The following is a 14,830-nucleotide window of genomic DNA, read 5'->3' as shown; positions in this document are numbered from 1 at the left end:
AAGACCCGGGGAGGAACAGTGTGGGTCCGTGCCACAAGAGTCCCTAAAAGTTGTAGTTTTGAAATTCAGTCACGTGCCTGAGATTAAAAAACAAAAAATCCTCAGACACAGGCAGGATGAACACAGGGTTCTTACAGAAACCAGGGAGACAAGAGCTATTGATTGCTCTTTTGTAAGGGCTCACTGAAGAGCAAGGGGCGCGACGGACTAGAGAGCGGGGCTCCGCCATTTTCATCCCACCCATCTGTGCTGAAAGCCTTCAGGGAGCACAACAGCGCCACCTAGTGTAGTCCAGAGTCGCTTACACCGAGCCCTGCCTCACTGGGCACTGAAGGCACATTTCCACCAGGGCAAGCCCACCTGACAATCAGTGCAACAAACCCCTCACCCAGAAGACCAGCATAAACAACTTGTTCCCATCAGGTTTACTGATCAAGGGGGCTGCAAAGCTTCAGCTCTTTTACTTTTATTCTTCATTTATTATTATTATTTTTTTAAATTATTTTTTAATTTTTATTTTTATATACACTTTATATATTTTTTCTGTTCATTGTATTTCATTCTATTTTATATATTTTTCTTTCTTTATCTTCAGATCTAGTTTCTTTTAATAAGCAGACCAAAACACAGACAAGATCTAGGTTTTTTTTTCTTTTTGTTGTTGTCATTACTGTTTTTTTTTTTTTCTTTTCTTTCTTATTTTCCTTTCTGGACAAAATGACAAGATGGAGAAATTCACCCCAAAAGAAAGAACAGGAGGTAGTACTCACAATCAGGGATTTAAATCAATACAGATATAAGTAAGATGTCTGAACTAGAATTTAAAATAATGGTTATAGGGCGCCTGGGTGGCTCAGTTGGTTAGGCGACTGCCTTTGGCTCAGTTCATGATCCTGGGGTCCCGGGATCGAGTCCCGCATCGGGCTCCCTGCTCAGCGGGGAGTCTGCTTCTTCCTCTGACCCTCTTCCCTCTCGTGCTCTCTGTCCCTCATTCTCTCTCAAATAAATAAATAAAATCTTTAAAAAAATAAAATAAAATAAAATAATGGTTATAAAATACTACCAGGGCTTGAAAAAAAGCATAGAAGACACTAGAGAATCTCTTACTGTAGAGATAAAAGAACTAAAATATAGCGAGGCCGAAATTTAAAATGCTATAACTAAGATGCAGTCCCAAGTGGAGGTTGTAAAAATGAGGACAGAAAAGCAGAAGAGCAAATCAGTGATACAGAAGATAAAATTATGGAAAATAAGCAAGCTGAAAAGAGGGACAAAAAACAATTAGATCACAAAAGTAGACTTAGGCAACTCAGCAATTCCATACAGTGAAATAATATCAATATCATAGGAGTCCCAGAAGAAGAAGAACAGGAAAAAAAGGGCAGAAGTTTTATTTGAACAAATTATACCTGAGAACTTCCCTAATCTGGGGAAGGAAGCAGGCATTCAAGTCCAAAAAGCACAGAAAACTCCCCTCAAAATCATAAAGAACAGTCCAACTCCACAACGTATCATAGTGAAACTTGCAAAATACAAAGATAAAGAGAGAATTCTGAAAGCAGGTTGGGAGAAGAAGTTGTTAAACTTCCAGAGTAAACAAATAAGGCTGGCAGCAGACCTGTCCACAGAAACCTGGCAAGCCAGAAAAAAACTGGCATGATATAATCAATGTGCTAAATGGGAAAAAATATGCAGCAAGAATACTTTATCCAGCAAAGCTGTCATTCAGAATAGGAGATATAAAGAATTTCTGAGACAAAAATTAAAGGAATTAGTGAACACTAAACCAGCCTGAAAGAAATATTAAATGGGGCCTTTTGAGCAGAAAGAGAGACCAAAAGTAACAAAGACCATAAAGGAACAGAGACAATCTACAGGAACAGTGACCTTACAGTAATACAATAGCACTAAATTCATATCTTTCAATAGTTACTCTGAATGAAGGTAGACTGAATGCTCCAATCAAAAGACATAGAGTGTCAGAATGGGAGGAGGGAAGACCAATTGATATGCTGCTTACAAGAGACTCATTTTAGATCTCAAGACACCTTCAGATTGAGGGTGAGGGGGTGGGGAGCAATTTATCATACAAATGGACATAAAAAGTAAGCTGGAGTAGCCATACTTTTATCAGACATGCAAGATTTTAAACCAAAGTCTGTAATAAGAAATGAAGGACACTATATCATAATAAAGGGGTCTACCCAACAAAAAAGATCTAACAATTGTAAATGTTTATGCCCCTAATTTGGGAGCAGCCAAATATATAAATCAATTAATAACAAACTTAAAGAAACTCATTGATAATAATACAATAATAGTAGGGGACTTTAACATTCAACTCACAGCAATAGACATATTATCTAAGCGGAAGGTCAACAAGGACACAAAGGATTTGAATGACCAACTGGACTAGATGGACTTAACAGATATATTCAGAGCATTTCATCCTAAAGCAGCAGAATACACATTCTTTTCAAGTGCACATGGAACATTCTCCAGAATAGATCATATACTGAGTCACAAATCAGGCCTCAAATGGTACAAAAAGATATAGATCATATCATGCACACTTTCAGACCACAATACTATGAAACTTGAAGTCAACTACAAGAAGAAATTTGGAAGGACCACAAATACATGGAGGTTAAAGAACATCCTCCTAAAGAATCATGGTTCAGTCAGGAAATTAAAGAAGAATTAAAAAATATACATGGAAGGAAATGAAAATGAAAACACAACAGTTCAGAACCTTTGGGATGCAGCAAAGGCAGCCCAAAGAGGGAAGTATATAGTAATATGGGCCTTCCTCAAGAAGCAAGAAAAGTCTCAAATACACAACCTAACCCTACACCTAAAGGAGCTGGAGAAAAAAAAAAAAAAACAGCAAATAAAGCCTAAATCTAGCAGGAGAAGAGAAAGAATAAAGATTAGAGCAGAAATCAATGATATAGAAATTTTTAAAAAGACAGTAAAATAGATCAACAAAACTAGGAACTGGTTCTTTGAAAGAATTAACAAGATGATAAACCCCTAACCAGTCATATACAAAAGAAAAGAGAAATAACCCAAATAAATAAAATCATAAATGAAAGAGGAGAGATCACAACCAACACCAAAGAAATACAATTATAAGAGAATAGTATGAGCAATTATATGCCAACAAATTAGGCAATATGGAAGAAATGGGTAATTTCCTAGAAACATATTAACTACCAAAACTGAAACAGGAAGAAATAAAAAATCCGAACAGACCCATAACCAGCAAAGAAGTTGAATCAGAACTCAAAATTCTCCCAACAAACAAGAGTACAGGGCCGATGGATTCCCGGGGGAACTTTACATTTAAAGAAGAATTAATACCTATCCTTCTGAAAAAGCTCCAAAAAAATAGAAATGGAAGGAAAACATCCAAACTCATTCTATGAGGCCAGCATTACCTTGATCCCAAAACCAGACAAAGACCCCACTAAAAAGGAAAATCACAGACTCATATCCCTGATGAATATAGATGCAAAAATTCTCAACAAGATACGAGCTAATCAGATCCAGCAGTACATTAAAATGATTATTCACCACAACCAAGTGGGATTTATTCCTGGGCTGCAGAGGTCATTCAACATCAGCAAATCAATCATTGTGATACAACACATTAATAAAAGAAAGGAACTATATGATCCTCTCAATAGATTCAGAAAAATCATTTGACAAAATACAGCATCCTTTCTTGATAAAAACCCTCCACATAGTAGGGATAGAGGCAACATAGCTCAACATCATAACAGCCATGTATGAAAGACTGACAGCTAATATCATCCTCAATAGGGAAAAACTGAGAGCTTTCCCCCAAGGTCAGGAACACAACAGGGATGTCCCCTCTCACCACTGTTGTTCAACATGTGACTGGAAGTCCTAGCCTCAGCAATCAGACAACAAAAAGGAATAAGACATATCCAAATCATCAAGGAAAAATTCAAATTTTCACTATTTGCAGACGTCATGATATTATATGTAGAAAATCTGAAAGACTCCACCAAAAAATTGCTAGAACTCATACATGAATTCAGCAATGTTGTAGGATATAGAATCAATGTGCAGAAATCTGTTGCATTTCTATACATCAATAATGAAGCAGCAGAAAGAGAAATCAAGCAATTGATACCATTTACAATTGTGCCAAACCCATAAGATACCTAAGAATAAACCTAACCAAAGAGGTAAAAGAACTCTACTCTGAAAACTATAGAATACTTGTGAAAGAAATTGAGAAAGGCACTAAGAAATGGAAAAACATTCCATACTCATGGGTTGGAAGAACAAATATTGATAAAATGTCTATACTACCCAAAGCAATCTACACATTCAATGCAATCCTTATCAAAATAGCCACCAGCATTTTTCATAGAGCTGGAACAAATAATTCTGAAACTTTATTGGAACCAGTAAAGACCCAGAATAGCCAAAGTAATGTTGAAAAAGAAAACCATGTCATCTGCGAAGAGAGAGAGTTTGACTTCTTCTTTGCCAATTTGAATAACTTTTATTTCTTTTTGTTGTCTGATTGCAGTTGCTAGGATTTCTAGTACTATGTTGAACAATAGTGGCAAGAGTGGGCATCCTTGTCCTGATCCTGATCTTAAGGGAAAGACTCTCAGCTTTTCCCCATTGAGAATGATATTCGCTGTGGGTTTTTCATAGATGGTTCTTATGAAATTGAGGAATGTTCCCTCTATCTCTACACTCTGAAGAGTTTTAATCAGGAAAGGATGCTGTATTTTGTCAAATGCTTTTTCTGCATCAATTGAGAGGATCATATGGTTCTTGCCTCTTCTCTTATTAATGTGTTCTATCACATTGATTGATTTGCGAATGTTGAACTACCCTTGCATCCCAGGAATAAATCCCACCTGGTAGTGATGGATAATCTTTTTAATGTACTGTTGGATCCTATTGGTTAGGATCTTGTTGAGAAATTTGGCATCCATATTTATCAGGGATATTGGTCTGTAATTCTCCTTTTTGAAGGGGTCCTTGCTTAGGTTTGGGATCAAGGTGATGCTGGCCTCATAGAATGAATTTGGAAGTTTTCCTTCTGTTTCTATTTTTTGAAAGAGCTTCAGGAGAGTAAGTATTATTTCTTCTCTGAATGTTTGATAGAATTCCCCTGGGAATCCATCAGGCCCTGGACTCTTGTTTTTTGGGAGGTTTTTGATCACTGCTTCAATTTTGCTACTGGTTATTGGTCTATCAACCCTCTTACACTGTTGGTGGGAATGTAAGTTGGTATAGCCACTTTGGAAAACAGTGTGGAGGTTCCTCAAAAAGTTAAAAATAGAGCTACCTTATGACCCAGCAATTGCACTACTGGGTATTTACCCCAAAGATACAGATGTAGTGAAAAGAAGGGCCACATGCACCCCAATGTTCATAGCAGCAATGTCCACAATAGCCAAACTGTGGAAAGAGCTGAGATGCCCTTCAACAGACGAATGGACAAAGAAGATGTGGTCCATATATACAATAGAATATTACTCAACCATCAGAAAGGATGAATACCCACTATTTACATCAACATGGATGGAACTGGAAGAGATTATGCTAAGTGAAATAAGGCAAGCAGAGAAAGACAATTATCATATGGTTTCACTTATGTGTGGAACATAAGGAATAGCATGGAGGACATTAGGAGAAGGAAGGGAAAAATGAAGGGGGAGAAATAAGTGGAGGAGACAAACCATGGGAGACTATGGACTATGGGAAACAAACTGAGAGTTTCAGAGGAGAGGTTGGTGGAGGGATGGGTTAGCCTAGTGATGGGTATTAAGGAGGGCACGTATTGCATAGAACACTAGGTGTTATAAGCAAACAATGAATCATGGAACACTACATCAAAAACTAATGATGTACTGTATGGTGACTAACATAACATAAAAAACAAACAAACAAACAAAAAATGAAACAACAATAAAACACCAAAAAAAAAAAAAAAACACACACAAAGCTTGAGGCATCACAATTCTGGACTTCAAGCTGTATTACAAAGCTGTAATCATCAAGACAGTATGGTATCGACACAAAAACAGACACAAAGTTCAATGGAACAGAATAAAGAACCTAGAAATGGGCCCTCCAGTCTATGGTTATCTAATCTTTGACAAACAGGAAAGAATATCTAATGGAATAAAAGACAGTCTCTTCAGCAAATGGTATTGGGAAAATTGGACAGCCACATGCAGAAGAATGAAACTGGACCACTTTTTTACACCATACACAAAAATAAACTCAAAATGGGTGAAAGACCTAAATGTGAGACAGGAATCCATCAAAATCCTAGAGAACACAAGCAGCAACCTCTTCGACCTCGACCACAGCAACTTCTTGCTAGTCATGTCTCCAGAAGAAAGGGAAATAAAAACAAAAAATGAGCTATTTGGACTTCATCAGGACAAAAGTCTTTTTCACAGAAAAGGAAACAATCAACAGAAATAAAAGGCATCCTAAGGAATGGGAGAAGATATTTGCAAATGACGCATCAAATAAAGGGCTAGTATCCAAAGTCTATAAAGAACTTATTAAACTCAACACCCAAAAAACAAACAAACAAAAAATCCAGTTAAGAAATGGGCAGAAGATATGAATAGACATTTCTCCAAAGAAGATATACAAATGGCTAATAGACACATGAAAATATGTTCAGCATCATTCATCATAAGAGAAATAGGAATCAAAACCACAATGAGATACCACCTCACACTGGTGAGAATAGCTAAAGTTAACAACTCAGGGAACAACAGATGTTGGTGAGTATATGGAGAAAGAGGAACCCTCTCACACTGTTGATGGGAATGCAAACTGGTGCATCCACTCTGGAAAACAGTATGGATGTTCCTTGAAATTTAAATTTAAAACTACTCTATGGGGCGCCTGGGTGGCTCAGTTGGTTAAGCAACTGCCTTCGGCTCAGGTCATGATCCTGGAGTGCCGGGATCGAGTCCCACATCGGGATCCCTGCTCAGCGGGGAGTCTGCTTCTCCCTCTGACCCTCTTCCCTCTCGTGCTATCTCTCATTCTCTCTCTCTCAAATAAATAAATAAAATCTTTAAAAAAATCTTAAAACTACTCTATGACCCACCTATTACACTACTAGGTGTTTATCTAAAGGATACAAAAATAGTGATTTGATGGAGCACATGTAACCCAGTGTTTATAGCATCAATGTCCACAATTGCCAAAATACAGAAAGAGTCCAGATGTCCATTGATGGATGAATGGATAAAGAAGTGGTGTATGTATATATACACACCACTTGGTATATATATGAAGTGGATATATATGAATGGATAAAGAAGTGGTATATATATATATATATATATATATATATATATATATATATATATACTCAGCCATCGAAAAGAAAGAAACCTTGCATTTAGCAAGAACATAGATGGAACTAGAGTATATTATGCTAAGCAAAATAAGTCAGTCAGTGAAAGACAAATACCATATGTTTCACTCACTTGGAATTTAAGAAACAAAACAAATGAACATAGGGGAAGGGAAGGAAAAATGAAATAAGATAAAAACAGAGAGAGGCAAACCATAGGAGACTCTTAACTATAGGAAACAAACTGAGGGTTGCTGGAGGGGAGGTAGACGGGGGAATGGGGTAATTGGGTGATGGGAATTAAGGAAGGCATTTGATGTAATGAGCTCTGGGTGTTATAAGCAATTGATGAATCAATAAATTCTACCCCAAACCTAGTAATACACTATATATTAGCTGCCTTTAAGTTAAATAAAAATAGAAGTAATAACAAATGTAAATATTTATGCACCCAATATCAGAGCACATAATATATGAAGCAAATACAAATAAAACTAAAATGAGAAATAAACAGAAATATAATAATAGGTGGGGACTGTAATACTTTACTCTCAACAATAGATAGATCATCCAAACAGAAAATCAATAAAAAAAACAACAATGGATTTCAACAACATCATAGATCAAAAGAATCCACAGACATATACAGGACATTCCATTAAACAGCACCAGAATACATGTTTGTTTCAAATGCACACAGATATATATTTTTAAGATTTTATTTATTCATTTCAGAGAGAGGGTGAGAGAGGGGAGGGGCAGAGGGAGAGAGAGAATCTCAAGCAGACTCCATATTGAGCACAGAGCCTGGCACAGGGCTCAATCCCTCAACTCTGAGATCATGACCTGAGCCAAAACCAAGAGTTAGAAGCTTAAGTGACTGAGCCACCCAGGAGCCCCATGCACACTGATAATTTTTAAGGAAAAATGCATATTAGCCTACAAAACATTTCCTTAAAAATTCAAGAAGTTAGAAATCATATCAGATATATTTTCTGATCACTATTGTATGGACGTAGATATCAATAATAGGAAGAAAACTGGAAAATACACCAATACATGGAAATGAAAGCACACACTCCTGAATAAGCAAGTATCACACACACACACACACACACATAAATATCAAAAGTGAGACTCAGGGAAGATAGTAGAGTAAGAGGATTCTGAGCTCACCTTGTCCTACAGATATACCGAGCTAACAACTACATCTATGTGACTAACTCTAAAAATGACCTGAAGACTGGCAGAAACTTTCTACAACTAATTATAGAGAGAAGGCAATAGGGTAGAAGGGAGAGAGATGTGATTCAGGACCAAACCTCCAGTGCAACTAATCACAGACAGAAGGGATATAACAAACACAAAAAGCAAGAAGATCATGCCCCACAGCAGGCACCCCTGACACTAGGGAACTATACTGAGAAGACAAGTTCTCATAACATCTGGCTTTGAAAAAAACAGTGGTGCTTAAATTGCAGAGCTTTAAAATCAGCAGGCTTAACTCCAGGAGAGCCAGAAGGTGTTAGGAAGCTGAGTCCCCACCCTTAAAGAGACAGATTACCAAACAACTCAGCCTGAAACACAGCACAGAACCAGCAGTTGGGGGGTGGGAACCTATGGTATAATGCACAAGATTTATTGATTCTGGAGGGTCAGGGATCTGCAGGAGAATACCTGGGGACAAAAGTGCTGCTGGTGGCCAAGAGCTGGTGGTTGCCATTTCTATTCCCCTCCCCCAACCTAGATAGTTGGATGCTTATGGAAACTAACACCACATGCTCTGTTTCAGCATTCCCCTGTGTACCTGCCTCATCCAACTCACCTGCCTCAGCAAGCATTCTTCCCAAGCAGTCTCTGACCCACCACACCTAGCATGCAGTCTCCTGCCATTTAGTAAACTTACAGCTATGGCAGAGAAGATAATTGCAGACAGCTAAGCTTACTGTCAGGTCTGCCTACCAATGAGACTGTGGTGGCTGAAGACAGGACTCTCAACAGCACTGGGAACAAACCTGGCCCAGTGTCCCCACAACAGGCAAAGCAGGTTATTGCATCCAGCTGGGATGAAGGCAAACATGTCTCAGACCCAATAGGAAGGCACACACAGCCCACACAAAGGACACCCATGGAATGCCTGGTTCTAGTGACCAAGGGGAATTGTTCTATAGAGCACCATATAACAATGGTCTCGTCTATTCAAGGTGACTACTTTCAAGACCAGGAGACATAGCTGACCTAATAAGACATAGAAACAAGCAAAGAGAAATAGAACAAAATGAAGAGAAGGAGCAATATGTCCCAAATGAAAGAACAAGAGAAAAATCACAGCTAAATACAATGGAGATAAACAATATGCCTGATAAGAATACAAAGTAACGGTCATAAAGACATTCACTGAACTTGAGAAATAAGTGGGAGAACTCAGTGACAATTTCAACAAAAACACTGGAAATATAAAAAGGAACCAGTCATACAAGAAGAATTTAATAACTGAAATTTTAAAAATCCACAAAAAGGAATCAACACCACATTAGAAGATATGGAACCAATCAATGATTAGGAAGACAAGGTAATGGAAAACAACCAAGCTGGACAGTAAAATGGAAAAAAAATGAAACTAGGTTGAAACTCTGTGACACCATTAAGATTAATAACATTCACATTATAGGGATCCTGGAAAAAGAGAGAGAGAGAGAGAAGGGGGAGAAAATTTATTTGAAGAAATAATAGCTGAAAACTTCACAAATCTGTGGAAGGAAACAGAATTCAAATTCAGGAGGCACAGAGAGCCCCCAGAAACTCAACCAAAGGAGGTCCACAGCAACACATAGTAAGAAAAATGGAAAAAAAAAAGTAGTGATAAAAACAAAAATACAAACTCTAAAAGAATATTATGAAAATCCAAATACCAAAAAAATTGGAAAATTTAGAAGAAATGGATAAATGCCTAAAAACATGCAATCAACAAGAAGTAGAAAATTTAAACAGACCAATTACCAGCAATGAAATCGCATCAGTGATCAAAAACTCCCAACAAACAAAATTTCAGGAAAAGACGGCTTCACAGGCAAATTCTACCAAACATTTAAAGAAGAGTTAATACCTACATTTCTCAAAATTTTCCAAAAAATAAAAGAGGAAGGAAAACTTCCAAATTTATTCTATGAGGCCAATATCACACTGATACCAAAATCAGATAAAGACACCACAAAAAGAGAACTACAGGCCAATATCTCTTATGAATATAGATGTGAAAATCCTCAACAAAATATTGGCAAACTGAATTCAATTATACATTTAAAAAAATCATTCACCACAATCAAGTGGGATTTATTCCTGGGTTGCAAGGGTTGTTCAATATTCACAAATCAATGTGATACATCACTCAATAAGAGAAAGGATAAGAACCACATGATCATTTCAATAGATGCAGAAAAAACATTCAACAAAACACAACAGCAATTCATGATAAAAACTCTCAACAAAGTAGGTTTAGAGGGAACATACATCAACTTAATAAAGGTCATATATGAAAAATCCACAGCCAACATCATCCTTAATAGGGAAAAATGAGAGTTTTCCCCCTGAGTTCAGAAAGAAGACAAGGATGTCCACCGTTACCACTTTTTTGTTTATTTTTTAAAGACTTATTTTATTTATTTTAGAAAGAGAGAGAGAGATTGAGCATGAGCAGGAGGACGAGCAAAGGGAGAGGGACAGAATCTCAAGTAGACTCAGCAATGAGCATGGAGCCCAACATGGGGCTCAACTCATGACCCTGAGATCATAACCTGAGCCAAAATCAAGAGTCAGAAGCTTAAGCGGCAGAGCCACCTCAGTGGTCCTGTCACCACTTTTATTCAACATAGTATGGGAAGTCCTAACCACAGCAATTAGACAACAAAAAGAAATAAAAGATATCCAAATCAATAAGGAGGAAGTAAAACTTTCACTATTTGTAGATGACATGATATTATATATAGAAAACCTGAATGACTCCACAAGAAAAGTTTTAGAACTGATAAACGAATTCAGTAAAGTCACAGGATACAAAATAAATGTACAGAAATCTGTCACATTTCTATAAACCAATAATGGAAGCAGCAGTGAGAAATTAAGAAAACAACCCCATTTAAAATTGCACCAAAAATAATAAGATACCTAGAAATAAACCTAACCAGAGAGATGAAAGACCTGTAAAACACTGATGAATGAAATTGAAGATGATGCTAAGAAATGAAAAGATACTTCCATGCTCATGGGTTGAAAGAACAAATATTGTTATAATATCTATACTATCCAAAGCAACCGGCACATTTAATGCAATCCCTATCAAAACACCACCAGCATTTTTCACAGAACTAAAACAAGCAATCTCATCATTTGTATGGAACCACAAAAGACCCCAAATAGCCAAAGCAATTTTGAAAAAAGAAAAATAAAACTGGAATCTTTACAATTCTGGACTTCAAATTATATTGCAAAGCTGTAGTATTCAAAACAGTAAGATACTGGCACAAAATAGACACATAGATCAGTAGAATAAAATAGAAAATTAAGAAATAAACTCATGCAAATATGGTCAATTAGTTTATGACAAAGGAACCAAGAATATTCAATAAGGTAAGGAGAGTCCCTTCAATAAATGATGTTGCAATAACTGGATAACCACTTGCAAAAACATTTACCAGTATCCTATCATATACAAAAATGAGACCCCTAAAAGTGAAGTATAGATTTGAATGTAAGACCTGAATCCATAAAATTCCAATAAAAAATATAAATTCCTAGACATTGGTCTTGGCAGTGACTTTTTGGATTTTGGCACCAAAAGTAAAGAAAATAAAAAAGAAGTGGAATTATACCAGTGTGCCTGTTCCACCCAAGTGAATTTATCTATTTTCAGTCTTGGTTTTATCATCTCCTGCCTCATGACGTTTTTGCAAATACCATTATTCATCAGCTTTCATCTTCTTTCTTTTTGTCAGGGTTCTGCAGTTAACACAATAAGAAAGATAGTCTATTGAAAGAATATTAGATGGCTCAAAAAATTGATGAAAATTTTCACTTTAGGACACCCTAAACCTGGATGTTATTTTTGCCACTAATTGTGGAATAAATTCTTAATTAGTCCCTGCTTCTTTGCCACCATTCCATTTCTATAGTCCTATGTAGGAAAATCCAATTGGCCAAGTCTTCCTATGTTCTGCTAACACTCACACAATGACAGATTCCTTAAACATGGGAAGGGAGTTTTGAGGCTGAGCAGCTAAAAAGATAAGTAAAATAAAAACAAATATCCATATATACTTCCTAATGTTTTCCCTACTATCTTTCAATATGCTCATGCTTTGTTTTTTGTTTGTTTGTTTGTTTTTTACAAAGTGCTCTCCTAAAGTGGTGTCACATGTTTCAAATGTATTCTGCCCTTTTTTCATTAGAATTCTGTTTTCTTAAATTAATAAGATCTGGATGATCTGGAAACCACTTATACAAACCAAATTAAATATTGTTTGGGTATCAACACTGTATGATACACATCAGTCCACAAAAGAAGTGGGATTTGTTGTTATTAAAACAATGTGCTAATTGCAAACAAAATTTATCAAAAATTATTTCATTATTATATTGTACTTTGTTTCACATAATAAAAATACAACCATTAGAAAGCTTAATTTATTGGGAATTTTAAATTCTTCTTCATCAGAAATTGACAAATGTGAAGAAAGCAAAAAGCTTGATATCTACCATCTGTCTACATCTGTAAATATTGCAGAGGTGATTTGTGTCCACAATAATGCTGCATATGGTTCTGCCCTCTAATCTTTAAGTTATGCTTCTCAAAACATATTGCACCCAATTTGAAGAAGCATAAAAGGGCAAAGACCTTTGAAAGTGTATCACTAAAATTTGTATGCCTTTAGGCCACTAATCTCTGCTGTCAAATCACTAATTCACCGTTTAGAACTAATGACTGTAAACTAAAAGCATGATCTGACTCAAAATTCCAATGGCATTTTTTCACAATAATCGGAAAAAAACACAAAATTTGTATGGAATCACTAAAGACCTTAAAAGGCCAAAGCAATTTTGACAAAGAATACAGCTGGAGGCATCATACTTTTTTTTAAATTTCAAACTATATTACAAAGCTATAGTGGTCAAAATAGTATGGTATTGGCACAAAAATAGGCACATGAACCAATGAAACAGAATAGGGAGCTCAGAAATAAACCCATGAATGTATGGTCAGTTAATATTTGACAAGATTTTCAAGAACACATGATGGGGAAAGGATACAATAAACAAACAAGAAAGCAAATGCCCAATCAAAAAATGAACAAAAGACCGGAATAGACATTTCTCCAAAGAAAACACACAAATGACCAACAGGTACATTAAAAGGTGTTCAACAGCAGTAATCATCAGGGAACTGCAAATAAAATTCACAATGAGATATCACCTCACTCCTGGATGGCTATTCTCAAAAAGACAAGAAATAACAAGTGCTGGTAAGGATGTGGAGAAAAAGCAACCCTTGTGTATTGTTGGTGGGAATATAAATAGGTACAACAATTATGGAAAATAGTAATGTGATTCCTAAAAAATGAAAAATAGAGATACCATATGATCCAGTAATCCCATTCTTGGTGTATAGCCAATGAAAATGAAGTTAGTATCTCAAGGAAATATCTACACCTCCACGTTCATTTCAGCATTATTCACAATAGCCAAGATGTGGAAAGAAACTGCCCATCGATGGATGAATAGATAAAGAAATGCTATACACACACAAACACACACATATATAATTAATCCATGAAAAATAAGGAAATCCTCCCATTTGCAACAACATGGGTAAACCTGGAAAGCATTATGCTAAGTGGAATAAGCCAGGCAGAGAAAGAAAAATACTGTGTAGTATCACTTGTATGTGGAATCTGAAAAAAAAAAAAAAAAAAAACTATCTCATGGGAACATAGAGTAGAATGGTGGTGGCTGTCAGAGGCTGGAAGATGTGGGAAATAGGGAGATGTAAGTTAAAGGGTATAAACTTTTAGTTATATGATAAATAAGTTCTGAGTATCTAATATCTAGCATGATTAATTAGTTAATTATACAGTATTGTATACTTGAACTTTGTTGAGAGTAAATTATAAGCATTCTCACCACAAAAAGAGAAAAATTAATTAACTATGTGAGACAATGGATGTGTTAATGAAATTCATCACAGTAATCATTTCACAGTATGTATGTATATCAAATCACCACATCGTGCACTTTAAATATATACAAATTTATGTGTTACTTATTCTTTAATAAAGCTGAAAAAAAGAAATACTTTCCATTTTGAAAGGTGTAAGGCTTTGAAAGGCTTGGTGTAATGATGATATCACATAAAGAATGAAACATTTAAAATGACAAGCAAGTGCACAGAAAATT

Source organism: Eumetopias jubatus, unplaced genomic scaffold (assembly GCF_037043125.1).
Source record: "Eumetopias jubatus isolate StellerSeaLion01/CBP00866 unplaced genomic scaffold, mEumJub1_p1.0 scaffold_11, whole genome shotgun sequence".
In the NCBI taxonomy this organism is placed as follows: domain Eukaryota; kingdom Metazoa; phylum Chordata; class Mammalia; order Carnivora; family Otariidae; genus Eumetopias; species Eumetopias jubatus.
This window is presented reverse-complemented; position numbering follows the sequence as displayed.